At 46.4% G+C, this 25861-nt stretch overlaps 1 long non-coding RNA gene across 1 annotated transcript in view; it reads right to left on the bottom strand.

Moving 5' to 3' along the window:
- Positions 1-227: 227 nt before the first annotated feature.
- The window catches only part of LOC141100783 (uncharacterized), a 43733-nt gene continuing 18099 nt past the window's right edge, over positions 228-25861 (bottom strand). The window contains exon 3 of the long non-coding RNA XR_012234775.1: positions 228-450. This is a non-coding gene — a long non-coding RNA (uncharacterized lncRNA). The remainder of the gene's footprint in view (positions 451-25861) is intronic.

The raw sequence follows: 25861 nt of genomic DNA, 5'->3' as shown, positions 1-25861 counted from the left end.
GTTAATAGGGATAAGGGAATGTGCTAGGTGATACTCGGATATCAGACTGTGACCCAACAGAGAAAAGTGAGTCCCGGCACTAAGACCAATATGCAGGTGTATACTGTATATTGCCTGATGTAGGAGCGTTGTAGAAATCCAGAAAATCAAAAGGAAAAACTGGGGTGCTTGCCACACAAAAAAGGTAAAAATAATGTCCGTAAAATAGAAAAAGGCAGCACTCACCGTTCCTAGTGCAATTCTTTAATCAGTAATGTGCATTCATGGCAGTGAGAGACGTGCAAGTGAACAAGTACGGACTATATCCATTTCGCACTGAGTGCGCTCCTACGGGTCCAAAGGTGAGGAGGAAATGGCGGAGATCCTGTCTATATCCACAGACAGCCTCGCGTTGCTAGGATCAACCCAGGTGTTTGAAATAGTGCAATGCCCAAAGGTACGGCCCCTCACCTGTCCGGATAGACAAACAGAAAAGTGATTTAAAACAAACAATTACAAGTAACAGCTAATTAAAAAACAAGTATTTAAAAAACCTACGCACGGACTATTCTATATGAATACAATCATATCAAATTTCTCATTAAAACCAGTAGGGCCTAGTGCCCGCTAGCCCATAATCCACCTGGCTTCTCTTTGTAGCAGTCTTCTATACAAGTTTCGATCCTGATCACTGGCATTACCTGTATGTACCTCACGTATGTGCTGAATTAATCTGCTTAAGTCTTTCCCCATAGAAATAGAGTTGAAATGTTGGTGAAAAGCACAAGTGGTCAGATGGTCGTGGCAACATATAAGAAACAACATGGACAAAAATAATATATACAACATAACAGGTTTTACAGGAGATTAAGTCATTAACCCTATGTGTAAGATCGCCTCTCCTTCAGGCCTTGGGTACCATCCGCACATGATCCGCTTACTTTGCGCATGATGGGCATAGCCACATGCGGAAAGTAAGCGGATCAATGCATTCCTATGGGTGCGGAATCGCCACGATTACGCAAAAAGAATGGGCATGCTGCTGATTTTTCTGCTATGCGATTCTGCAGCAAAAAAATCCGCAGCATTAGCACAGCATTGCGGAATCCCATAGGATTGCATGGCATGTGTTTTCTTTGCGTTTTCGTGGCGATTCCACAGCGCAAAAACACTGCAAAAACGCAAAAAAACACAACGTGTGAACACAGCCTGAATGTTCTGCTAATCACCATGCTGGGACTAGCAACCTCATTGCATCCTACAGAGACACTGGATAAACTTTTAAATATGGACTGGGACACCAAACTTATTATACAGCATGCTTTTATTATAAAGGACATGGAAGGACAAAAGCCCAGTATCTGCAAGGAATATGCCGAACTTTGCCTTACCTCTGGAGCCACAGGAGGTATTAACACCACACTGCATATGTGGTGCCCCTGAGGGTTCAGTCGCCACAGAGGTACTGCACCGCCTCCTGAGGTGTGGTACCCCACCATCCAGGTAAGGTGGAGACACCAGACCATGCTCCAACACCTGCATCCCACACAACATAGTAGTGTAGCAAAGCACCCTTTGGTTGCTCCCTGCTTGGAACACGAAGCGTGCTGGGAGGCGGGTGGAGTTAGTTTTGCACCAAAAGAGTGGGAAAGGTTTAGGATTTAGTCCGTTAGTTACAGGAGTCTGACGAGGTCAGTCTGTGAAAGGAAATCCCCGGAGTGGGATGGATGAAGGAAGTGCTGCAGCCGACCTCAGTGATCTGGGTCCGCTGGCACAGGAAAGGAACACCGATAGAAAGCCTGACTCTCCATAAGAAGAAAAGGATTAGTACGGAACTTGAGGAGAAGAAGGATCAAGGGTTAGAGGAGGACCCTTCCCAAGTTCTAAGCGCAAGGCCGGGGTCCAGTCCCTGAGGTTGTATGGATACTAATGGTCCTGCAGCAGACACCGGAGGAATAGAAGTTGTCACCACTTTATTCCCACACCAGACTTGGGGGCACAACAGCAACGATAGTGAGCCGGGACTAGGTAGTAAGGAGTCCCCGAAGCAGGCTACAGCTGTCTGCCGTACAAGTAGATTTCATAGGAACATCTGACATGAGTAACTCCAGTGTAACTCGGAAGTTGGCTGAGCTCCTGACCCGGAGGACACGGCACGGATGCGGGCTCTTGTGCCACAACAAACTGTGAGTAAAGCTTTGGAACTACATGCCCTGGTGTCCTCCACTTATTCCTGCGTCAACCTGCCTGGCACTGCTACATTCCCTGCGCCTGACACTACACCATCTAAGTGTCACTTCACCTACTATTCCCTGGGACTACAGCCCTGCCTGTGGAGGGCTATAGCATCATTGCTGCACCACACCATCTGTCCCAGAGGATCTGTCTGCAGAGTCGGCTTAACACCATTCATTGCCGAACACCACAGGTGGCGTCACGACTCATTCATTCATAAACTCTAATCATCATGAGCACACTGAACATTCCCCCCTTTTACAATGGGCGCCCAGGGCCACGGGCCGGGTCCCAGCTGCCGTGACAACTCCCATTGAAGCTCATCGGGCCCGGTACCGAGCACCCCACAGCCCTGGGAGGGCGACCCACATACACAATCAATCCTGAATTTAGTCTAAGTTTTGGAGAAAAGATGTGTCTGCCACATTGACTATTGGCAGATGGGTCACTAATCCATTGTTTCAGTTAAATATAAGATGACCCAAGAAACTCCTGGTGGGTGGCATAATACAAACTTGCATGCAGATTTATTGTTTTTTTATTGCTCAATGTAGCTGTAAAAATGCTGAACCATCCGTAGTGTATTATAGACACAGATAACCACTGCTGATGGGGGGGAAATGGGTGTCCACAATGAGGGTGGATATGCTCACAAGTGTGCATTCTTTGCTGTTTAATCAGGTCAAGATGACTTTATTTTTCATGTACCTATAGCATGTTGTTGAAGAATCTTAAAATATTGCATATGAGATAAGAAGTATGAAGTCCATGACTATGAGAGCATAAGGCTGAGCAAACAAGAGCAAATCGTAGAACCGGAACCGGAAAAACACAAACTCTTCTATATCACTTGCTCTGTGGTACATTTAGGTCTTATATAACAGTCCAAAAAAGCAGTGAAAGATTTTTCTGTATTCAATTACTCATCCATACACTATCATGTGCTTTGTCATACATTTCAGCATTATATAACACTCCCAAAAAATGATGAAACATTTTTCTGTATTCAGTTACTCATACATATACTATCACATGCTCTGTAGTACATTTTGATGTTATATAACACTTTAAAAAAGCATTTAAAAAATTTCTGTATTTAATTACTTATCCATATACTATTGTGTCCTCTGTGGTTCATTTTGGTGGTGTATAACAATCCCCAATGCATTGAAACATTTTTCTAGATTCAGTTATTCATCCATATGCTATTATACTATTAAGTGCTCTGTGGTATATTTTGGTGTTATATAACAGTGCAAAAGTGCATTGAAAACATTTTTGTCATTCAATTAATCATTCATATACTATTTTGTACTCTGTGGGACATTTCGGTGACATATAACACTCCAAAAAAGCGTTTAAAATTTTTTCTGTATTCAATTACTCATTTATAGAGTATTATGCACTTTGTGGGCAACAAAGACGGCAGAATGATGCGAAACTTTCGAGGGAATGACCGGAGGAATATCAGAATCAGAAAAAGCTGGCGCAACAGTGGCGGTGTCAGGAGCCTGTGGTCCGGAACCAGGCTCTTTCCTGAAACCATCAGTGTTCTTGCATACTGTGGATGGGGCAGCCAGGATTCAGGAACTGGTGAACATACTGTGGGGCCTAGGTTGGTTGGAATAGACAAGGAGGTGAGCCAGGACCAAGGCTGGAGAAATGCTAGAGGGCCCTCTAGCCACAAGATACTGACAGTTGGCATCCCAAGGGGAGGCAGTTATGTAGGGCCGGCAGCAGAGATGGGGGTCCATCGAAGAGTTTGGGACCTGTCATCACATCTCGTTAAACCAGCAAGCAGTAGAGACAGAACACTTGCCTTGAAGGTTGCAAGAGATGATGGCTGAAACCAAGGTCATGTTCCTCAAAATGGAGAGGCAACATTGCTTGTATGAGGTGGGTGTGATCCAAGAAGGAAGGAAGCAGGGTGAACCCTTCTTGAGGAATGAAAATGCCTAGGAGTGAGATCAGATTGTCACGAGTTCCCCATTTCTTAAGCGGAAGCAGGCAATAGTGCAGATGACACAGGTGGCTGTCACCCATTTCCACATGTTGGAGGCTCCAGCACTACCCGAAGCCACTTAGAGCCCAGGCACTGGGAATCGGGCTCCAGGAAGCAAGTGGAGTGAGTCCCTCCAGCTTCTCGAGGAAGGAGAATAAGAACTGGACACCTAAAGAGGATTATTTTATTACCCTCTGTATAAATTTTTCCTGGCTTCGCACCTTGTGCAAAGCCTTTATGAGCATACAAGTCAAGTACAGCAACTACACTTGCAAAATATTTCAAGGAGGCATGCCGGCTGTTTCCTTTCTAGGGTTTATGGATGACTGGATGACCCTCCTTAAAATTTTTTCCTGGCTTTGCACTTTCTGCAAAGCCTTTATGAGTGTAAGAGTACAGCAACTACATTTTACAAATATTTTAATGAGGCCCAACAGTTGTTGCCACTCAGGGGTCTAGGATGACCCTCCTTATAATTTTTTACTGCTTGTCTACTTTCTGAAAAGCCTTTACGAGAGTACGAGTATATCCACTAACTTTCAAAATATTTTATTTCAACATTTTTTTATGGATTTAATTAGTCATCCATACAGATTAACACGATTCTTGTTATATTAAGGTGGTTTATAACTCCAAAAAAGCATTTAAAAAGTTTTTTTAGATTCAATTACTCATCCATACAGTATTAAGTGCTTTGTGGTACATTACGGTGGTATAAAACACTCAAAAACACCATAAAGAAATGTGTCTGTATTCATTTAGCCATCTACAGAGTATGGGGTGCTTTCTGATAAATTTCAGTGACATGTAATACTCCAAAAAAGCGTTGCAAAAACTGATCTGGATTCAATTACTCATCCATACAGTATTAAGTGTTTTTTGTTACCTTTTGCTGGTATATGAGACTCCAAGAAATTGTTTAAAAATGTGTTTGTATTCAATTAGTCATCCATAGAGTAAAGGTACTTCTTATGATATTTCAGTGATATATTAGACACCAAAATAGCATTGAAATATTGGTCTGGATTCAATTAGTCATCTATTATGTATTTTGTGCTCTCTGTGGCATTTTGGTGTTATATAATGCTCCAAAAAAGCATTTAAAAATTTGTTTGTATTCAGTTAGTCATCCAGAGTATTAGATGCTTTCTCTGAAATTAGTGTGGTATATAACACTCCAAAAAAGCGTTGAAAGATTGTTCTGGGCTCAGTTACTCATCCTTACAGTATTATGTGCATTGTGTTAAATTTTGGTGGTATATCACACTCCCAAAAATTTTTATGAATAAAAATTTTATAGTTATTAATCCATACAGTTTCACTGCGATTCTTGTAACATAACGGTGGTGTATAAACTAAAAAAAACCTTCCAAAAATGTTTATGGATTCATTTATTCATCCTTACAGTTTATCAGTTTTTGTGTAAAATTGCAGTGAGTTTAAATCTTTATAAACCGCTTGGCCTGGTACAGTTCACAAAATATTTTTGTTAAAAAATTAATTATTGTCATATATCCTGTAGTTTGTAAAAAACAAGCAGACTTTCTCAAACAGGACGGGATAGCACTGTGGCATTTTGGTGTTATATAATGCTCCAAAAAAGCATTTAAAAATTTGTCTGTATTCAGTTAGTCATCCAGAGTATTAGATGCTTTCTCTGAAATTAGTGTGGTATATAACACTCCAAAAAAGCATTGAAAGATTGTTCTGGGCTCAGTTACTCATCCTTACAGTATTATGTGCATTGTGTTAAATTTTGGTGGTATATCACACTCCCAAAAATTTTTATGAATAAAAATTTTATAGTTATTAATCCATACAGTTCACTGCGATTCTTGTAACATAACGGTGGTGTATAAACTAAAAAAAAAACCTTCCAAAAATGTTTATGGATTCATTTATTCATCCTTACAGTTTATCAGTTTTTGTGTAAAATTGCAGTGAGTTTAAATCTTTATAAACCGCTTGGCCTGGTACAGTTCACAAAATATTTTTGTTAAAAAATTAATTATTGTCATATATACTGTAGTTTGTAAAAAACAAGCAGAATTTCTCAAACAGGTCGGGATAGCACTGTGAATAAATCCACAAATAAGCCGATATGCAACTATGGTTTACACTCAGTAATACTCTCTATAAATATATTACCATTTGTTCGTAATTAATATATATATTAAAAGTGCATAATACAAGGCTACCATTAGGGGATGTAAATGTGTCCACAAGTAAGACAATATGTAACAATATGCCTTCTATGAATATATTATCATTTGTTCATAATTAATATATGTCCCAATAGTGAGTATAAAGTGCATAGTCCAAAACTATCATTAGGGAATATATAATGAATAAACACATAAGGAAGATATCATATGCCTCAATAGATAGGAACAACAATTAATGTGCCAACGGCTGCATTAGAGAACATACAACATGATTACATGCCACCTCCAAATAATATATATATATCTCAGGTATAAAACCTATAATTAAGGGGGGCGATTCACATTGTGTGCAGCAGAGAGTTCCCGTCCCGATACCTCGACGCGCATTTCACCGCTTGGCTTCTTCCTTGACAGCCCAATGGTATAAAATTCTATGAGTCACATGTGGTGCCAACGTACTCACTGCACCCCTGGATGAATTCAACAAAAGACGCAGTTTGTAAAATGAGGTCACTTGGGGTTTCTTCTTTTCTGACACCTCAATGTGACATGGCACCCTCAAACCATTTCAGCAAAATCTGAACTCTAACATGGTTCTTCGTCTCTTCTAAGCTTTGCACAGTGCCTCAAAATTGGTTTTCAACCACATATGGGGTATGCATTCAAGAGAAATTGCAGAAAAAAAAAATTGAGGTCCATTTTTTCCTGTTACCCTTGCAAACATGAAAAGTTTTGGGTTAAAAGAAAAAATTTGTGGGAAAAGTATGATTTTTTTTAAAGTTCACGGCTCTACGTTATAAACTTCCGTGAAGCACCTGGGGGGGTTCAAAGTACTCACCACACATCAAGATACATTCCTTAAGGGGTCTTGTTTCCAATATGGGATCACTTGTGGGGGGTTTATACTGGTCCAACAGGGGGTCTAAAATCTTGACATGCGTTCGCCCTCGATTCCATCCATTTTTGAGTTCAAAAAGTCAAACAGTGATCCCTTCAGAACCCTGCCATGTGTCCAAACAGTGGTTTTCACCTATATATGGGGTATCGGTGTAGTCAGTAGAAAATTCACAACAAATTTTGAGGTTTATTTAATCCTGAAACTCTTTTGAAAATGAAAAAATTTGGGTCTTAATAACATTTTGGAAAAACAAAGTTAAATGTTCATTTTTTTTCCTTCCACATTCAATTAATTCCAATGAATCACCTGAAAGGTTAATAAACTTGTTTAATGTGTTTTTGAGCACCTTGAGGGGTGCAGATTTTAGAAAGATGTCACTTTTGGGTACCATATATACTCGAGTATAAGCCGACCCGAGTATAAGCAGAGGCACTTAATTTTGCCACGGAAAACTGGGTAAGCTTATTGACTCAAGTATAAGCCGGGTATGCATTGTCCCCTCATCTCTGTCTTGGTATGCATGGCTCCCCAGTCCCTGTCCTGGTATGCATGGCTCCCCAGTCCCTGTCATTGTAGGCATGGCTCCCCAGTCCCTGTCATTGTATGCATGGCTCCCCGGTCCTTATCCTGCTATGCAAGTCTCCCCGGTCCTTGTCCTGCTATGAATAGCTCCCCGGTCCTTGTCCTGCTATGCATGGCTCCCCGGTCCCTGTCCTACTATGCATGGCTCCCCGGTCCCTCTCCTGCTATGTATGGTTCCCCCATCCCATCGTGGTATGCATGGCTCCTTTATCCCCTATCCTACTCACCCACTAGCATGCCCTCGCAGCGTCTTGGTGGTACCGGCATCTTTGCAGCATCTCCATGGTTCCGGCCTCCAGCAGCTCTTCCGGCGCAATCATGTGGTGCCGCCCATTAAAGTAATGAATATGCACACATGATCGCGGGTCACCGATGCATCGGTATGACAATCATAGGTCTCCTTGAGACCGCTACGGTTGTTGATGCCGGATTGCTGTGAGAGCCACCCTGTGGTCGGCGCTCATTGCAATGCAGTAAATCTGCTACATAGAGGCGATCTGAGCATCGACTCTATGTAGCAGAGGCGATCGAGTTGTGGCAGCTTCTATCCTCCCATGGAGGGTATTGAACCATGCCAAAAGTAAAAAAAAGTTTTTAAAAATACGAAAACAATAGAAAAAACATAAAAGTTCAAATCACCCCCCTTTCACCCCATTTAAAATAAAACAGTAAAAATAAAATCAAACATAGACGTATTTGGTATCGCTGCATTCATAATCGGCCGATCTACCAATAAAAAAAGGATTTACCTGATCACTAAACGGCGTAGCGAGAAAAAAAATCAAAATGCCAGAATTATGTTTTTTTTGGTTGCCACGACATTGCATTAAAATGCAATAACGGGCGATCAAAAGATCGTATGTGCACCAAAATGGTATGATTAAAAACATCAGCTCGGCACGCAAAAAATAAGCCCTCACCCAAGCAAAGATCATGAAAAATGGAGACACTATGGGTCTCAGAAAATGGCGCAATTTTTTTTTTTTGGAGCAAAGTTTGGAATTTTTTCTCACCACTTAGATAAAAAAGAACCTAAGCATGTTTGGTGTCTATGAACTTGTAATGACCTGGAGAATCATAATGGCAGGTCAGTTTTAGCATTTAGTGATTTTAGCAAAAAAGCAAACAAACAAAAAACAAGTGTGGGATTGCAATTTTTTTTGCAATTTCACCGCACTTGGAATTTTTCTCCTGTTTTCCAGTACACAACATGGTAAAACCAATGGGGCGTTCAAAAATACTTCTCATCCCGCAAAAAATAAGCCCTCACATGGCCATATTGATGGAAAAATAAAAAAGTTATGGCTCTGGGAACAAGGGAAGTGAAAAGCGAAAACGCAGAACCGAAAAAAGCTCCGGTCATTAAGGGGTTAAACACAGATTGTAATGTAACAAAATAGGTAAAAAGCCTAAGGGTGTGTGCACACACTGCAGATTCTGCTGCGGATCCGCAGCGGTTTTGGTCCTGCGGATCCGCAGCAGTTTCTGCTGCGGTGTACAGTATCATAATATCCTATGGGAAATGGAAACCGCAGTGCAGACGGTGCGGATTTTTCTGCGCGGATTTGCTGCGGTTTGTAATCCACAGAAAGAATTGACATGTCAATTCTTTCTGCGGATTCTGCTGCGGTTTGCCATCTGCTCCATTGTAGAGATGATAAACCACAGGACAAAACCACAGGCTAATCCGCAGATAAACCGCAGGTCTTTTGACCTGCGGATTTTGCTTAATCCGCACGGATCAATCCGCAGCAGAATCCACAGCGTGTGCACACACCCTTACTTTGATTCACTGTGCCTGTTATTTGTGCAGCCTGAACCACCTGACAGATTTAATGACCTGAAACAAGCAGGTCAGATCAATAAGAATATTGTCTATTTGCTATAGATCTATGGCAGATCATGTATTACGCTATAGAAACTTTTAGCATTATGTGTTCTATTTATCATTTTCAATTTTCCATTTAATGACATTCCATTAAAGTGAATTAAAATAGAAAATGTAATACCCAGATGTATTTTTCTATCTTCTAATATATTTTCCAGATATTTTTTTTTATTTTCTGGTTGTTTTAATTACTATGCATTCCACACATTTTATGCTTCCTGAAATTTCAGCAGTTCAATCTAGTTTTTACGTTCATGCCTAACTAAGTTAACCTGGCACATTGCTAACATTTTTATGAAATGTGTCTTCCATTATCACTTTGGTCTTTAATGGTCTACAGGCAGAGTATTATTTCTCTGCAATATGCAGGAGAAAAAAAAATTGAGATCTACAAATTGTGCCGAACTGATTAAAATAGTGTGTTATTTGTACAATATATTAGATATTCAAGACAGTACACTACCTATATCTGGCACATTTTTTAAGTATTTTTTCTCATCCATGCAGTTTCATTAGTGTAGATAATCATGGCTAAAAAGTTTGGACATTTGTAATTAGAGCTGCAAAATAAAATACATTTGTTGTAGTTCAATTTAATGTTTTAATGCATAGTAGAAAAGCTGCAGGAGAGGAGAGCTGGCTGTCAGACCCAGCCAGACTTTCCTTAGAGAAGGCAGAGACAACTTATTGCCATCTCTGCCTTCATAATCACTGTATACAAATTGTTGAACTATTATTGTTTGTGTTTGCTCTGTATAGCTTTCTGTTCTGGACACTGTGATCATGTTTTTGCTGTTGTATCGAAGGAGCAGGAGCTGCTAAGCCCTAAGAGACACAGTTATCACTGCACTGCATTCAAGATGCTATATTTCTCTTCTAATTAGTGCCAGTAAGAAACCCCCAATGAGTGACCTCATTTTACAAACTACATCTTCTGTTGAATTCATCCAGGGGTGCAGCTATTTGCCTATTGGAGCACAGATTGTGGAAATATCCCATATGTGGCTGTACAGTACTGCTTAGCCATACAACGAGATCCAGGAGGGACAGAATGCTATTTGCCTATTGGAGCACAGATTTTCTTAGCAGAGTTTTTTGTGTAGAAAAGCAGAAGCCCCCCTCAAGTGACCCTATTTTGGAAATTATACCTCTGTCAAACATGTGGATACTTAATGTGGTTTACACACATTGTGGGGCTCAAAAGGGAGGGGGGTATTTAGATTTGGGAGCACAGAATTCACTGGATTTCTTTTGGAGGGGGCGAGAAACCAAAGCGCTTTTCCAGTGTTTTTATACTAGTTTGAGCAGATGCCGGGATGCAGTGATGAACAGGAGGCAGAACAAGAGTTTACTGGTATATTACAGGGAATACTCCACGCAGTGAGATAATGGGTTAATCAGCGAGTATGGGGAGTGAGATAAGGAAAGGATCAACTATTCATGAAACAAGTAAATTTATCAGTCCGCTGGCTTCCTGGCTGTAGAGGCTTGAAATCCCATGATGGCGCCCACTTGAGTGACGTGTGAAGTCTCTGGCGTGGTCCTGAAGAAGCTGAGGATCTGGCTCCCGATTAAGGCGGCGTATCCAGGCTGTCCTAAATGAGGTCCTGTGTTCACGGCTCGTCATGCTGCATGCGGCACAGTCTGAAACACCACCGGAGCATGACTCGGTTTGGCGGTGGAGGCTGGGGAGAAATTACCCGGTTCCGTGTGAGTCAGTATTAGGCGACACGCTCGCAGCAATCACCGGGGCGATACGAGTCGGATTCTCAGTCACAGAACGAGTGGGCACGCAGCAGTTTGCTGCTCACGGTCAGTTTGCTCGTATCTTAAGGAACTTCTGCGCGGGCCTGCGCTATCAAGTTGCTCTAAGGAGGGAGCACAAACCTTCCCCTGCTGTGCAATGTCTTCCCACCCCTTTTATCCCTGACATGCCCCCTGCTGTCAAGTTCAGAGGTCTGTCCAGTCAGAAAGCTTTTCCTCCGGCAACAATGGTGACAGCCCCGACAGTTCCGGGACTGGTGCAAGAGAGGTAAGCACCTGTCCGGTCCATCTTCCTACACTCTCCCTCTCCTTTTACTCGCCATTCCATGGGTGAGAGCTCTTGTAACACGCGTTGGCATTCTTCTATTCCATGAACAAGTCGTTGCCAAATAAATTGGTCCTGATTGTAATGGTTGGGGGGTATTCCAGCTGTTGTTCGCTGGGAGCTCTGTAAGTCAGAAGGAATAGCTGAGTCACCTTGGGTGGTTGAGTCAGGCTGTATAGGTGACGGAGGAGATGTGCCCGTTTCAGAAACTTCAGGCCCTTGCCTCTCCCTCCAATCTTCAGATGGCTGTTCAGGTCATTCTCATATAGTGCCATTAATTCCATGTTGCTGTACATGGGAAGGGGGGTTGCATACAAAGTTATAGATATCGTTACATACAAAGTTATAGATATCGTTAACAGTAAACAAATTTACAATGACGGACTGGTACAGAGGGGAGAGGACCCTGTCCTTGCGGACTTACATTCTACGGGATAGTGAGGAAGAGACAGAAGGTCGGGGGTGCAGCAGCTCAGGCGGTGGTGAGGCAGCAGAATGGTTATTGCAGCCTGTAAGCTTTCCTGAAAGGATGGGTTTTCAGGTTCCATTTGAAGGATACAAGGGTGGTGGATAATCGGACCTGTTGAGGCATGGTATTCCAGAGGATAGGGGTCATTCTGGAGAAATCTTCGAGGCGGTTGTGTGAGGAACGAATAAGTGTGGAGGAGAGTAGGAGGTCTTGGGAGGATCGAAGATTACATGAGGGAAGATATTGAGAGATTAGTTCAGAGATATTGGGAGGGGAAAGGTTGTGGATGGCTTTGAAGGTCAGTGTTAGTAGTTTGAACTGGATTCGTTGGGGAATTGGGAGCTAATGGAGGGATTTGCAGAGGGGAGAGACAGGGGAGTACTGAGAAGAGAGGTGGATTAGTCGGGCAGCAGAATTGAGGACAGACTGGAGTGGTGCAAGATAGTTGGCAGGGAGGTCACAGAGGAGAGTGTTGCAGTAGTTAAGGCGGGAGATGATGAGGGCATGTACAAGAGTTTTAGTAGATTGAGGACTGAGGAAGGGACAGATTCTGGAAATATTTTTGAGTTGGAGGCGACAGGAAGTGGCAAAAGTTTGGACGTGTGGTTTGAAGAACAGGGCAGAGTCGAGAGTTTCTCCGAGGCAGCGGATTTCAGGTGCGGGAGAGAGCGTGATGCCGTTTACCATAATAGATAGATCGGGTAGGGAAGATACGTGAGATGGAGGAAAGATAATGAGTTCAGTTTTGTCTACGTTGAGTTTTAGGAAGCGAGAGGTGAAAAAGGAGGATATGGCTGATAGACACTCTGGGATTCTGAACAGCAGAGAAGTAGGGGCCCCAGGACAGAGCCTTGGGGGACTCCAACAGAGAGGGGGTGGGATGAGGCGGTAGTGTGGGAGTGGGAAACACTGAATGTGCAGTCAGAAAGGTATGAGGAAATCCAGGACAGGGCAAGGTCTTTTATGCCAAGGGAAGAAAGAATCTGTAGCAGTAGGCAGTGGTCAACTGTGTCAAAGGCAGAGGACAGGTCAAGAAGGAGGAGGATGGAGAACAGTCTGTTAGCTTTGGCTGTGAGTAAGTCATTAGTAATTTTGGTCAGGGCAGTTTCAGTGGAGTGGTGGAGGCGGAAGCCAGATTGCAGGATGTCAAGGAGGGAGTTAGATGAGAGGAGAGTGGAAAGTTGAGCATGGACAAGCTGTTCGAGGAGTTTGGAAGCAAACGGGAGCAGTGATATGGGGCGATAGCTGGGCATAGCAGTTGGGTCAAGGTTTGATTTTTTGAGGATGGGTGTTATGGTGGCATGTTTGAAGGCAGAGGGGAAGGTACCAGGAGCTAGGGATAGGTTGAAGAGATGGGTTAGGGCTGGAACGATCATGTTAGTGAGGTTGGGGAGCAGGTGGGAAGGGATGGGGTCAAGTGCACAGGTGGTGAGGCATGATTTGGAAAGGAGATGAGTAAGCTGATGTTGGAGAGGGAGGTTATTAGGGAAGGACAGAGGTCTGGTATGTGGAGCGGTTGGGGTGGTGGAACTGTAAGGGTTTGCCTTGTTTGGTCGATATTGATTTTGAAGTAGGTGGCAAAGTCCTCAGCAGAGATGAGGGGAGTTGGAGGTGGCAGTGGTGGGCAGAGGAGAGGGTTAAATGTGCTGAACAGTTGTTTTGGGTTGTGCGATAATGAAGATACAAGGTTTGTGAAATAGGTCTGTTTAGCAGAGGTGAGGGCTGATTTAAAGAAAAATGTAGCTTGTTTGAAAGCTGTGAAGTCATCTGGCAGGCATGTTTTCTTCCAACGCCGCTCCGTGACCCTGGATGCTTGTCGAAGTTTTTTGGTGAGGTTGTTGTGCCAGGGTTGCCTATTAGTTTGTCGCACTTTGCCATGCATGAGAGGAGCGACTGAGTCTATGGCTGATGTGAGGGTGGCATTGTAGAAAGCGGTGGCACTTTCTGTGTTGTGGAGTGAAGATATGGAGGACAGAGGTAGAAGAGAGTCTGTGGATGTCTAGGTGTGCGAGGTTTCTGCGAGGATGTGCTAGTGGCTGGACATGGGGGGCAGGTGAAGAGGACGAGGATGAGAAGGAGAGTAAATGGTGGTCAGATAGGGGGAAGGGAGAGATTGTGAGATTAGATAGGGTACAGAGGCGAATGAAGATGAGGTCTAATGTATGTCCATCTGTGTGGGTGGCTGTGGAGGATCACTGAGTAAGTCAAATGAAATTCTTACAAATGGCATGTGCAGTGGATTCAGCAGTCTGATCACGTGTCGGGGTCACGACAGCGAACTTCGTAAAGTGGTCCGTCATCACCAGACAATGCTCATATCCTTGATGAGCTAGCCCAATAGTCAGATAATCTATCATTAGCACTTCCAGGGGAGCAGAAGTCACGATGGTTTGTGTGGGAGCTCTCAGCTCTGGTGGTTTTACTAAATCACAACTTCTGCATAGCCTGCAGGTCTCCTTCACTACGGCCTTCAGCCGAGGATGATACACTAATCTTGGTAGCCACTGAAAATTTTTCTCTTGGCCGAAGTGAGCTCTCCTTTCATGCACCTCTGTGGCCACCTTGGATAGCAGTGTCTCCGGAATTAACAAATGCCAGGTGACACCAAGTTGCCACGGAAGTTGGACCTTCTGGTACAGTAATCCATTTCTCATTTTGAGCCTTTCACACTGCTGAAGGATCTGTAGAGTCCCCGGGGACAGAACATCCCTCTCTCTCTGACTGGGAAGATGCTTTAACGTTACCATAGGGATGAGCGAGTATACTCGTTACGATTCAGTACTCAGTGAGTAATGCGGTACTCGCGGTACTCGAATCCTGGCGAGTATTTCACTACTCGCCTCGCAATATTCTGCACAGCCCGCATAGTCCCCACACAGCCCAGCACAGTCCCCGCACAGTCCCCGCACAGCCCAGCACAGTCCCGCACAGCCCTGCACAGTCCCCGCACAGTCCCGCACAGTACTTGAACAGCCCAGCACAGTCCCGCACATGCCAGCACAGTCCCCGCACAGCCCAGCACAGCCCTGCACAGTCCCGCACAGTACCTGCACAGCCCAGCACAGCCCTGCAAAGCCCTGCACAGTCCCCGCACAGCCCAGCACAGTCCCGCACAGCCCTGCACAGTCCCGCACAGTACCTGCACAGCCCAGCACAGTTCCGCACAGCCCTGCACAGTCCGCGCACAGCCCAGCACAGTCCCGCACAGCCCTGCACATTCCCACACAGTACCTGCACAGCCCAGCACAGTCCCGCACAGCCCTGCACAGTCCCCGCACAGCCCAGCACAGTCCCGCACAGCCTTGCACAGTCCCGCACAGTACCTGCACAGCCCAGCACAGTCGCGCACAGCCCAGCACAGTACTGCACAGCACTGCACAGTACCAGCACAGCCCAGCACAGGCCAGCACAGTCCCGCACAGCCCTGCACAGTCCCGCACAATACTTGCAGAGCCCAGCACAGTCTCGCACAGCTTTGCATAGTACTGCACAGCCCGGCACAGTCCCCGCACAGTACCTGCACAGCCCAGCACAGTCCCGCACAGTCCCCGCACAGCCCAGCACAGTCCCGCACAGCCCTGCACAGTCCCGCACAGTACATGCACAGTCCAGCACAGTCCCGCACAGCCCGTCACAGTCCCGCACAGCCAGGCACAGTCCCGCACAGCCCTGCACAGTCCCGCACAGTACCTGCACAGCCCAGCACAGTCCCGCACAGCCCTGCACAGTCCCTGCACAGCCCAGCACAGTCCCGCACAGCCCAGCACAGTCCTGCACAGTACCTGCACAGTACCTGCACAGTCCCGCACAGCCCAGCACAGTCCTTCACAGCCCAGCACAGTCCTGCACAGCCCAGCACAGTCTCGCACAGCCTTGCATAGTCCCGCACAGTCCCCGCACAGTCCCCGCACAGCCCAGCACAGTCCCGCACAGTCCCTGCACAGTCCCCGCACAGCCCAGCACTGTCCCGCACAGCACCAGCACAGTCCAGCACAGTCCCGCACAGCCCAGCACAGTCCCGCACAGCCCTGCACAGTCCCGCACAGCCGAGCACAGTCCCCGCACAGTATCTGCACAGCCCAGCACAGTCCCACACAGGCCAGCACAGTCCCGCACAGCACAGCACAGTCCTGCACAGCCCTGCACAGTCCCGCACAGAACCTGCACAGCCCAGCACAGTCCCGCATAGCCCTGCACAGTCCCCGCACAGCCCAGCACAATCCCGCACAGCCCAGCACAGTCCTGGACAGTACCTGCACAGCCCAGCACAGTCCCGCACAGCCCAGCACAGCCCTGCACAGTACCTGCACAGCCCAGCACGGTCCCGCACAAGCCAGCACAGTCCCGCACTGCCCTGCACAGTCCCGCACAGTACTTGCAGAGCCCAGCACAGTCCTGCACAGCCCAGCACAGTCTCGCACAGCCTTGCATAGCACCGCACAGCCCGGCACAGTCCCCGCACAGTACCTGCACAGCCCAGCACAGTCCCGCACAGTCCCCGCACAGTCCCCGCACAGCCCAGCACAGTCTCGCACAGTACCTGCACAGTCCAGCACAGTCCCGCACAGCCCAGCACAGTCCCGCACAGCCCTGCACAGTCCCTCACAGCCCAGCACAGTCCCCGCACAGTATCTGCACAGCCCAGCACAGTCCCGCACAGCCCAGCACAGGCTTCGCACAGTCCCCGCCCAGCCCAGCACACACATACAGCCCATTTCTCACATTTCCTATTGACTTACATTGGACTCGCTACTCGTTACGAGTACCCGAGTATTAGGAGGTAACTAGCTCATTAGTAACTAGCTCATCCCTAGTTACCCACTGTCTCAATAGAGCCAGTTCCTCATCCTCTTGTTGTAACCAAACCCACTCGTCACAGGATCGTCCCAAGACACACTCTTGGGCCACCAGTTGCACCTGCTCCTGCGTAGTTGTCACCGTCCTGACAATCTCGGAACTCGGGAACCTCTTCAGCTTCTAATTCTTCATCTCAGTTACGCCCAGGTTTCCCATGTCTTACTCTGGATAAAGCGCAATTATGAGTATTTTCTGCTCCTCTCTTGTAGGCAATTTTATGTTGAAACTTTGCCATCCTAGCCACCCAACGTTGCTGCAGAGCTCCCAATTTTGCATTTTATAGGTGGGCCAAAGGATTATGATCGGTGCGCACCAATACTTCAGACCCGGATAGATACTCTGCGAGCTTCTCAGTCATAGCCCACACCAACGCCAGCAGCTCTAGCTTGAAGGAACTGTAATTGTCGGGATTTCGTTCAGAATCATGAAGGGACCGACTTGCGTAAGCGATCGCCCTTTCTCTTTAGTCCTGCATCTGCGACAGCACAGTCCCAAGTCCATGCAAGTTTCCGTTGGTGTGGAGAATCTATGGTTGGGAGAAGTCCGCATAAGCCAGCATGGGTGCTTCAGTCACAGCCACTTTCAGTGCTCAAAATGCCTCTTCCTGACAGTTTCCCCACTGTATAGGGTGGTTCTTTGCACCTGAAGGCACCCCCTTTAAAAGTTCTAACAGCGGGTTCACTATGCAGGTAAAGTTCTTTATGAAGCGCCAATAATACCCGGTCAGCCCTAAGAATACTCGGATATCTTTCACGATCTTCAGGATAGGCCAATCTTGCACCGCAGCAATTTTCTCTCGAGATGGTTTTACCCCTTCAGCAGAGATGACATGTCCCAGATACTCAATTTGAGTGCGAAACAGATGACATTTCTGAGGCTTCACCTTCAAACTGTGCCTTTGAATACAGCTTAATACCTGCTTCAGTCTCTGCAGATGTTCCTCAAATGGAGCGGCTTATACGATGATGTCGTCTAGATAGATGAGAGTGGCCTCAAAGTCGTCTAAAGATCTCTCCATCAACTGTTGAAAAGTACCAGTGGCTTTAGCCAGACTGAACGGCATCCGGTTGAATTCCGTCTTTACTCGATCCTGCTCGGACATCGGTACTTGCCAATAACCGTTGGCTAGATCCAACGATGAGAAGAATTTTGCTTTCTAGTGTAGACAATGATTCTTCAATCCTGGGTAACGGATAAGAATATCGCACAGTGCAGGCATTGAGTTTGCAATAGTCTACACGAAAACGCAATGTACCATCTTTATTTGGCGCAAGTACGATGGGGGCAGCCCACAGACTATGACTCTTGTATAAGGCCATTCTGTAGGATTTTGGACAGTATACCTTTCACCTCTTGATACAGTTGTGAGGGAATTTGTCGGTATTGTTCTCTTATAGGTGTGGTATTTCCAGTCGGAATTTCATGCGTTATTGCTGCAGTGCAGCTGAAATCATCTTTTTGGCGTGTGAATAAATCCTGGTATCACCCTAATAGGGCTTCCACCTGCTGGGCCTGTAGCGGGGTAAGTTCTGTCAATTCTGCCTGCATTTTTTCTAATATACGGCGCCCCTCTCATATATGCTGAGGTTCTGAGCTCATAGACGTTTCTACAGCTACAGTCCAAGGTTCTCCCTGTTTCACCGTCAGTAGCATGGCCTGTGGTGATGTCAATTCTTCCATCATGCCCAGAATCTGCGCTACTTCACTTCTGAGGGAAAGCATGATGTTACGTTCTCCCAAATTGACACAACATACTGGGACTGTCCCGTCGTGTACAATGGCTAGGGTCCATGCCACAAGAAGCCCTGGAGGTAGTTGCTCCATAGCAGCCGGCTCGAGATGTATCTCAACTCCTTCCAGAGGGGTACAAGTCCGAATGGGCAGGGTAAGCATGGTCTGTCCTGGTGGCAAAACAAGACTTGCAGAGGCTGGAACGATCACTTTTCCCAATGTCTTTCCATCACTGGAGGTCTCTTGAGCTTGCGCCACGTGGATTAGCTGTTGGAACACTCTCCTTTAGGGAGTATGCGAACTCCACTGTTTCAGGACCACATCTGGGGACTTATTGATAAGGAGATTCCCGAATTCCTTCAGCACTTTCATCCTCAGGGTGACAGCATGTCCGTTACCTGCTTCTCCAACTGTCAGTACCACTCACTTTTGACCCAGGTCCTTGCCGCAGATGGTAATTTGCATCCAGACCACCCCTGCGACTGGGATGGGCAAGTGATTGGCCACTGTTAGCTTTATTACTGGGCCCCATTCAGGCCACATTGCCTCAGGAAAGTGTCGCCAGAAGTAGGTGTGGCGCCCCTGGGGCTCAGTCGCCACAGAGGTAATGCACCTTCTCCTAAGGTGTAGTGCCCCACCAACTAGGTAAGTTGGGAACTCCTTTCCACACTCCAACACCTGCATCCCACACACAGGAGAGTTCAGTAGGTCCGCCTAGCAGCTTCAGGCTGGGGGTAGCAGAGCACCCTTCGTGGAACCCTGCTTCGTAACACGAGATGTGCTGGGAGGTGGGTGGAGTTAGTATAAAAGAGGGGGAAAGCTGAGAATTACAGTTCAGTCTGGAGGAGAGGCTGAGAGCAGGCTGACAGGAGGTCAGCCTGAGGGGAGCTCAAGGCGGAGGAAGGCAGTCAGTCAGGAAAGGCTGAAGACTGGTCTTAGTGGAACGAGCTCCCTAGGAGAGGAAGAGAGAAAGAGTGCTGCAGCTGCCTCAGTGATCTGAGCCAGCTGGCACGGGAAAGAGAAGAGAAGGAGAAAGATGTACTGTAGAACTGCAACCTAAGCTTCCATAAGAGGGAGAAGGAACAGTGCGGAACAAAGGAGTAGAAGAACAGAGAGGAGTTGTGGGTTGGAAGAGGATCCCTGCCTATAGGTTCTCAGCGCAAGGCCGGGGCCCGGTCCCCGAGGTTGTATGGACACTTATGGTTCTGCAGCAGACACCGGTGGAGTAGTTGGCTGGAAATGCACTACTCCCATCCAAGACTTGGGACACAACAGCAACCGATTTGCGAGCCAGGACTCTGAGAGGAGTCCCCGATAGAGGCTACAGCTGCCTGTCATACAAGTAAGGTTCTAGGAACATCTGACAGGAGGAATTACAGAGAACTACGGTACTGGAACTCTTCACATTAAAAGGCGCAATAGAGGAGTCGTTCAGGAAAGGCACATGTTGGGGAGTGTTGGAGAGGAGAACCCTGACTTGCCCGGGAGGTTGATTGAGTCTCTACCCCGGAGGACACCGCATGGAAGTGGGCACCAGTGGGTACCACGAACTGTGAGTAAAGCTTTGAAACTATAAGCCCTGGTGTCCTCCATTCATTCGTCACAAACACCTTCAGCACCGCTACATCTGGGTACCAGCATCTATACCATTCTGTGCCTCTCCTCATCCACTGCCCTGGGACTACAGTTCCACCTGTGGGGAGCTACACCATCTTTGCTGCACCACACCATCAGTCCCAGTGGATCTGCATGCAGCGTTGGCTCAACATCTTACTTGCCAAACACCACGGGTGGCGTCACGAACTATTCAACTAAGCTATAACACTATTGACATCACCGCCATTGATATTGGGCGCCCAGGGCCACGGACCGGGTCACCGCTGCTGTGACACATCCCCCTGACACCTGCCCGGTACCGAGTACCCCGCTGCCCTGGGTGTGAGGGGCGACCCGTAGGTTTCAGGGATCGTGGTCACCTGCGAGCCAGTGTCTACCAAACAATGTACAGCCCGACCATTCATTTCGGCCCAGACGAAAGGACATATAGAGACTAGATTCGTGGAACTTTGGATGCTCATTCTTGACTGTCCCCAGGCTCGGAGCCCTCTAGTTTAAAAGAACGGCGCTGAAGGGACCTGCTCCGCCGTGTGCACACTCTTGCCAAATATCCAGTTCTCCACAGTTGTAACAGGTAAGGGGTCTTTCTCAGTGGAACATTCTTGTTCCGCGACGGGGTTCAAAATCATCTCTGCTTCCAGGCGGATTTGGGGTAATTACTGATTTCTTTTTTGCATCAGCCAACTCTTCTTGTATATCCTGGATTTCTTTCCACAACTCTTCCACCCATCGTGGCTAGGTAGCCATTGTCACAGATACCTCTACACTCTGGACCTTCCCTGCTGGGACTGTCACCCCCTGCTCTTGCTTGCGCATGCGCTCTTCGCTCCGTACTTCAGAAAAGGTCATGGGCGGATTTACCCGCAAGCGCTCCCGCAAAACCTGTTTCAGCAGCACGCCTCGCAAGCCTGTTACCAATTGGTCCTGCAGCACTACGTCAGTAGGCCCTATGCCTATGCCATCTTTTCTAATGATAGCAGTATGAATCTCTTGAAGCGCGTTCATGTACTGGGTCACCATCTCCCCCTCCCTTTGATCCCGGTAAAATAGACGCATCCGTAACTCCCCTACATCTGTGGGGTCCCCATGGGTCTCCTCTAATATTTCCAGCACTTTGCTAAAGGTGTCTCGTTCCCTGTCGGGCCGTAACATGACTGAGTCTCTAGCTTCCCCATCTAGAGCCATCATAGCAACCTCCGCTTCTAATGCAGGGGTCATGGGGTGCATCCTCATCATCCCTCTGATGCGCTCAGTCCAGCTCCATAGCATAGTATTGTGCAAAGTAAACACTGGGAGGTGGCTCAACATTGCCCCTAGGGAGATACTGGTCCTAGGACTCACCTCAACTGCTTGATCTGCTGCCTCCATGCTACTGGACTGCATCCTACCGACTACACCAAGTGTGAGCAGGTGCCAGGATGCAGTGACGGACAGGAGGCAGAACAAGTGTTAACAGATTTATTACAGTGAATACTCGGAGAACACACGAGCAATAAGTATATTCGCTCATCACTACTAAGCACTTGTTACAATCGTGGATGCAGCGTGGCTTACCCACCGAACCATAACGATGATGGGGTATGCGTCCGATGTGATTGTGGAATGTGGACCCACTGGACCACGGGGGGGACCCGGGCCTACCCAAACTAGGGAAAGGTAGTGACTGTGGTCTGTGGCAACTGAGCTTGTGGACAAGATGGCCATATGCAGGACTAAAAGACACTGCACAACTTTAGGTATGAAGAAACATAAAGTTTGCTAAAATAAAGCAAAAAGACATCTAGACACCAGGTTCCCAATTGCGCACATCACGAAGGGTGTACATCTCAGGTTGACAGGTGAAGCAAGAGGCCATCACGGGTTGATGCAGTCCTGGGTCATCTGGCACGGGCATCCTAAGAGGACTTCACACTTAGGCCTCAGGAGTGGCACAGGCACAGCAGGAGAACATCAGATACAGACCTCAGACTAGTTTCAGGTGATGGCAAGAGGTCATCACGGGTTGACGCAGTCAAGGGACATCTGGCATGGGCATCCCAGGAGGACTTCTCTCTCGGCCCACAGGAGAAGCACAGGCACAGCAGGAGAACATCAGACAATGACCTCGGGCAGACTTCAGATGATGGCTAGGGTCATCATGGGTTGATGCAGTCCAGGGTTATCTGGCACGGGCATACTAAGATGGCCTCTCTCAGGCCTCAGGCGTAGCACAGGCACAGCAGGAGAACATCAGACACCGACCTTTGTTTGGGAGTAGTCTAGTGAAATCTCAGACCTTAATCCAATTGAGAATCTGTGGTCAGGCTTGAAGATTGCTGTTCAACAGAGAAAACCATCTAACTTGAAGTAGCTGGAGCACTTGTGCCTTGAGGAATGGCCAAAAATCCTAGTGGAAAGATGTGGAAAGCTCATAGAGACTTATACAAAGCAACTGTTATTGCCGCAAAATTAGGCTATACAAAGTACTGACTTTACGGGCATGAATAGTTATGCACACTGAAGTTTTCAGTTATTTCGTCATATTTGTTGTTTGCTTCACAATAAAAAGAAAACCAAATGTTCATAGTTGTATGTGTGACATGCAGAAGTAGTGCTGAGTGCTGTTGCTTCAAAAACATCCAGCAACTAGAGGGGTTTACACAGTCACTGGAGACAAGAAGTGGTTAGCAGAGCCCCAGGGGTATTATGGGGAACTAAGTGAACCATTGGGACACAGGATTCCATTAAATAGTGAGGCCGGGATATCCCGCGTACTGCTAGTAGATGAAGTCTATCAGGAGCAGGAAGATAAGGACTGGAAGGAATTTTGTCACAGGGGTCATCTCCCACAGCAAACCCTCCCCGTCCTCCATCTCACTATGCTAGAAGGAATGCTGTGTACTATTATGCCTTGTAAAGAGTCTTGATCTGTACTGAACAGTGCTATCAAAAGAGACTGTTAGTTAATGTGCCTTTAAGAAGCAGCTGTAGTGTTTATGAAGCCTGTGCTTAAGAGACTTGAATTGTACTGGACATTGTCACAGTCCAATTCTTGGATCTGTGTCAGATTCGGGATTCCTTCATTTAAACCTTTTTTTTCATTTCAGGCCTGGGAGCTTAATATGGGTTTTTGCCCCCAGTGGCCATAGGTGTTATTGCATGTCTGTTGGTTTCCCTGCTGATGTGACCACTCCCTTTTCCTATTTAAGGTCACATGGTGTATCAGCAGGTGTTGGTTATAGCAGGTCCTTTTTGGATTCCAACCACGGTGAAGTTAGCAGCTGGCTCTGAGGTGTCGAGCCACTGCTGAAACTGGTGCTGAACTCTGCCTGCTCAGTGTCTGCAGCAAAGAAAGATGGTGAAGGTAGCAGCTGGCTCTAAGGTGTCGAGCCACTGCTGAAAGTTAATCCGGTGATGAACTCTGCTGCCTGGTGACTGCAGTAGAGAAAGATGGTGAAAGTAGCAGCTGGCTCTGAGGTGTTGAGCCACTGCTGAAAGTTGATCTGGTGCTGCACTCTGCAGCCTGGTGACTGCAGCAGAGAAAGATAAGTGTTTTGGTATTTTCCCTTCATGTGTATTAGTGCAGCGGTGGGACCAGTGTCCGCACTATCCAGTTCCCTAGCAAGGGATAGGTGCAGGGATAGTGAGGGAAGAGCCTGTACAGGGAACGTTAGGAGTGTTCAGGGACACTGCCTCAGGGGAGTGCAGGAGGTCTCCACGCCCCCGTTCCCTATTGCAGGGTCCACTGTTGTAACTGTTTCTCCAGTGTTCCCCTTTTGTCTTGTTGATTCAGTTACCGACCTGCAGGTCCTGTCTCACAGAACGTGTATACGTGACATTGTCTTGTTGTTTCACTTACCGACCTGCGGGTCATGTCACACAGGACAGGTACACATGACAGACATGCTGTGATATTAAACTACACTGTTCATGTGTTCATGAGTACTATCAATTGTGTCTGTGTGAGCAAGAGGAAGCTGCAGTGCAAGATCGTCCGGAGTAACGGTTTCCCTAGAGTTCCAAAGAATAGGTTGTTATTAATGTTTATGAATGTTATGCCAATATGTATATGAAGTGACACGACTCCCACTACTGTCTTAGAATTGGTCAGATCGATCAATTGAGGCAAATGTCGAGGATGACATTCAAAAAGGAGGGAAGTGTGCGACATGCAGAAGTAGCAAGTGTGTAAGCAAGTGGATCCATCTTGTACTTGAGGAAGCTGCAGTGCATGGTCGCACTGAGTACCGGTTCCCCCAGAGATCCAAAGAATTCATGAGACCTGTCCTGCCGCTATCTGAACTAAGTGGCGTGCACATAACTTATGCATGTAGGTTTGGGAGTTGATTTTGAGTCCATAGACAACCCAAAAAGTTCCAACTAGCTCATATTTAAATATACCAGCCCATAGCAGTACAACACCTTCACCTTACTGGTTTCTGAATTTGAAGTAGAGGTATGTGCCCATTACTGATTCAGACACAGGCTGGATCCATCAAGAGTCACTCTCATCTCTTCAGTCTGTAAAACTTGTCTTCAGATATTTTTGGCCCAGTGTTGAAGTTTCTACTTAGAGTATTTATCTTGTTCAGTGCTGGTCAGATTTCAGCCTTCTTATCTAGGCCATGTCTCTGAGCACTGAACACCTTGTACTTCTTGGCAATCCTGGGAGGATGCAGCTCTGGAATATTACAGCACTTGAGGACAATGGGATCCTGATCGCTTCATACTTGATTCTTGTCAAATCTTTGACAGTTAATATGCGTCTCTTTTTCTTAACACGTTTTTTGCGACTTTGTTGACTATTTGAAACAAAACGTTGGATGGTTTATGATCATGCCCCAATATCTTAGCAATTTCATGAGTACTGCATTCCTCTGTTAGACTTTTAAGAATTGTAGACTTTTCAATGAGTGAAAATCTCTTTTTTGGCCCATTTTGCCTGAGTAAAACAAGATGCCTAATAATTCTGCACACTTTGATAAAGAATGTTGTATCCTTACACCTCATCCTCCTTCATTTCAAAAGCAAATATTGCCTGATATGATTCATCCAATAAGCATTAAAGTTACACAGCTTGGAGTTGGAAAATATGCCGAAAAATGAGATGGTCAAAATATTTGCATAATAATTGTGCACACACTGTATGCAGCATTAATTTCAGTATTTTTCAATGTCGCAAATCAGTCAATGTTGTAGTAAACCTTCTTGTTTTGGCACTGCTAATAGGCTGTGCTTTGTCACGTAAGTATAGTTGAAATGAGCTGATAGTTTCAGTCCTTTGCCATCACCTTTCTTAAGCAGGTATATTTTTGAAACAAAATGTTATACAATTAAGTTGAGGATGCGTATGCCACGCAGGGAGCGTAA

This window comes from Dendrobates tinctorius, unplaced genomic scaffold (assembly GCF_039654945.1).
Source record: "Dendrobates tinctorius isolate UK_male_01 unplaced genomic scaffold, ASM3965494v1 ptg000107l, whole genome shotgun sequence".
NCBI lineage: Eukaryota > Metazoa > Chordata > Amphibia > Anura > Dendrobatidae > Dendrobates > Dendrobates tinctorius.
The sequence above is the reverse complement of the archived record's forward strand: the minus strand, read 5'-3'. Positions and strand labels throughout refer to the sequence as shown.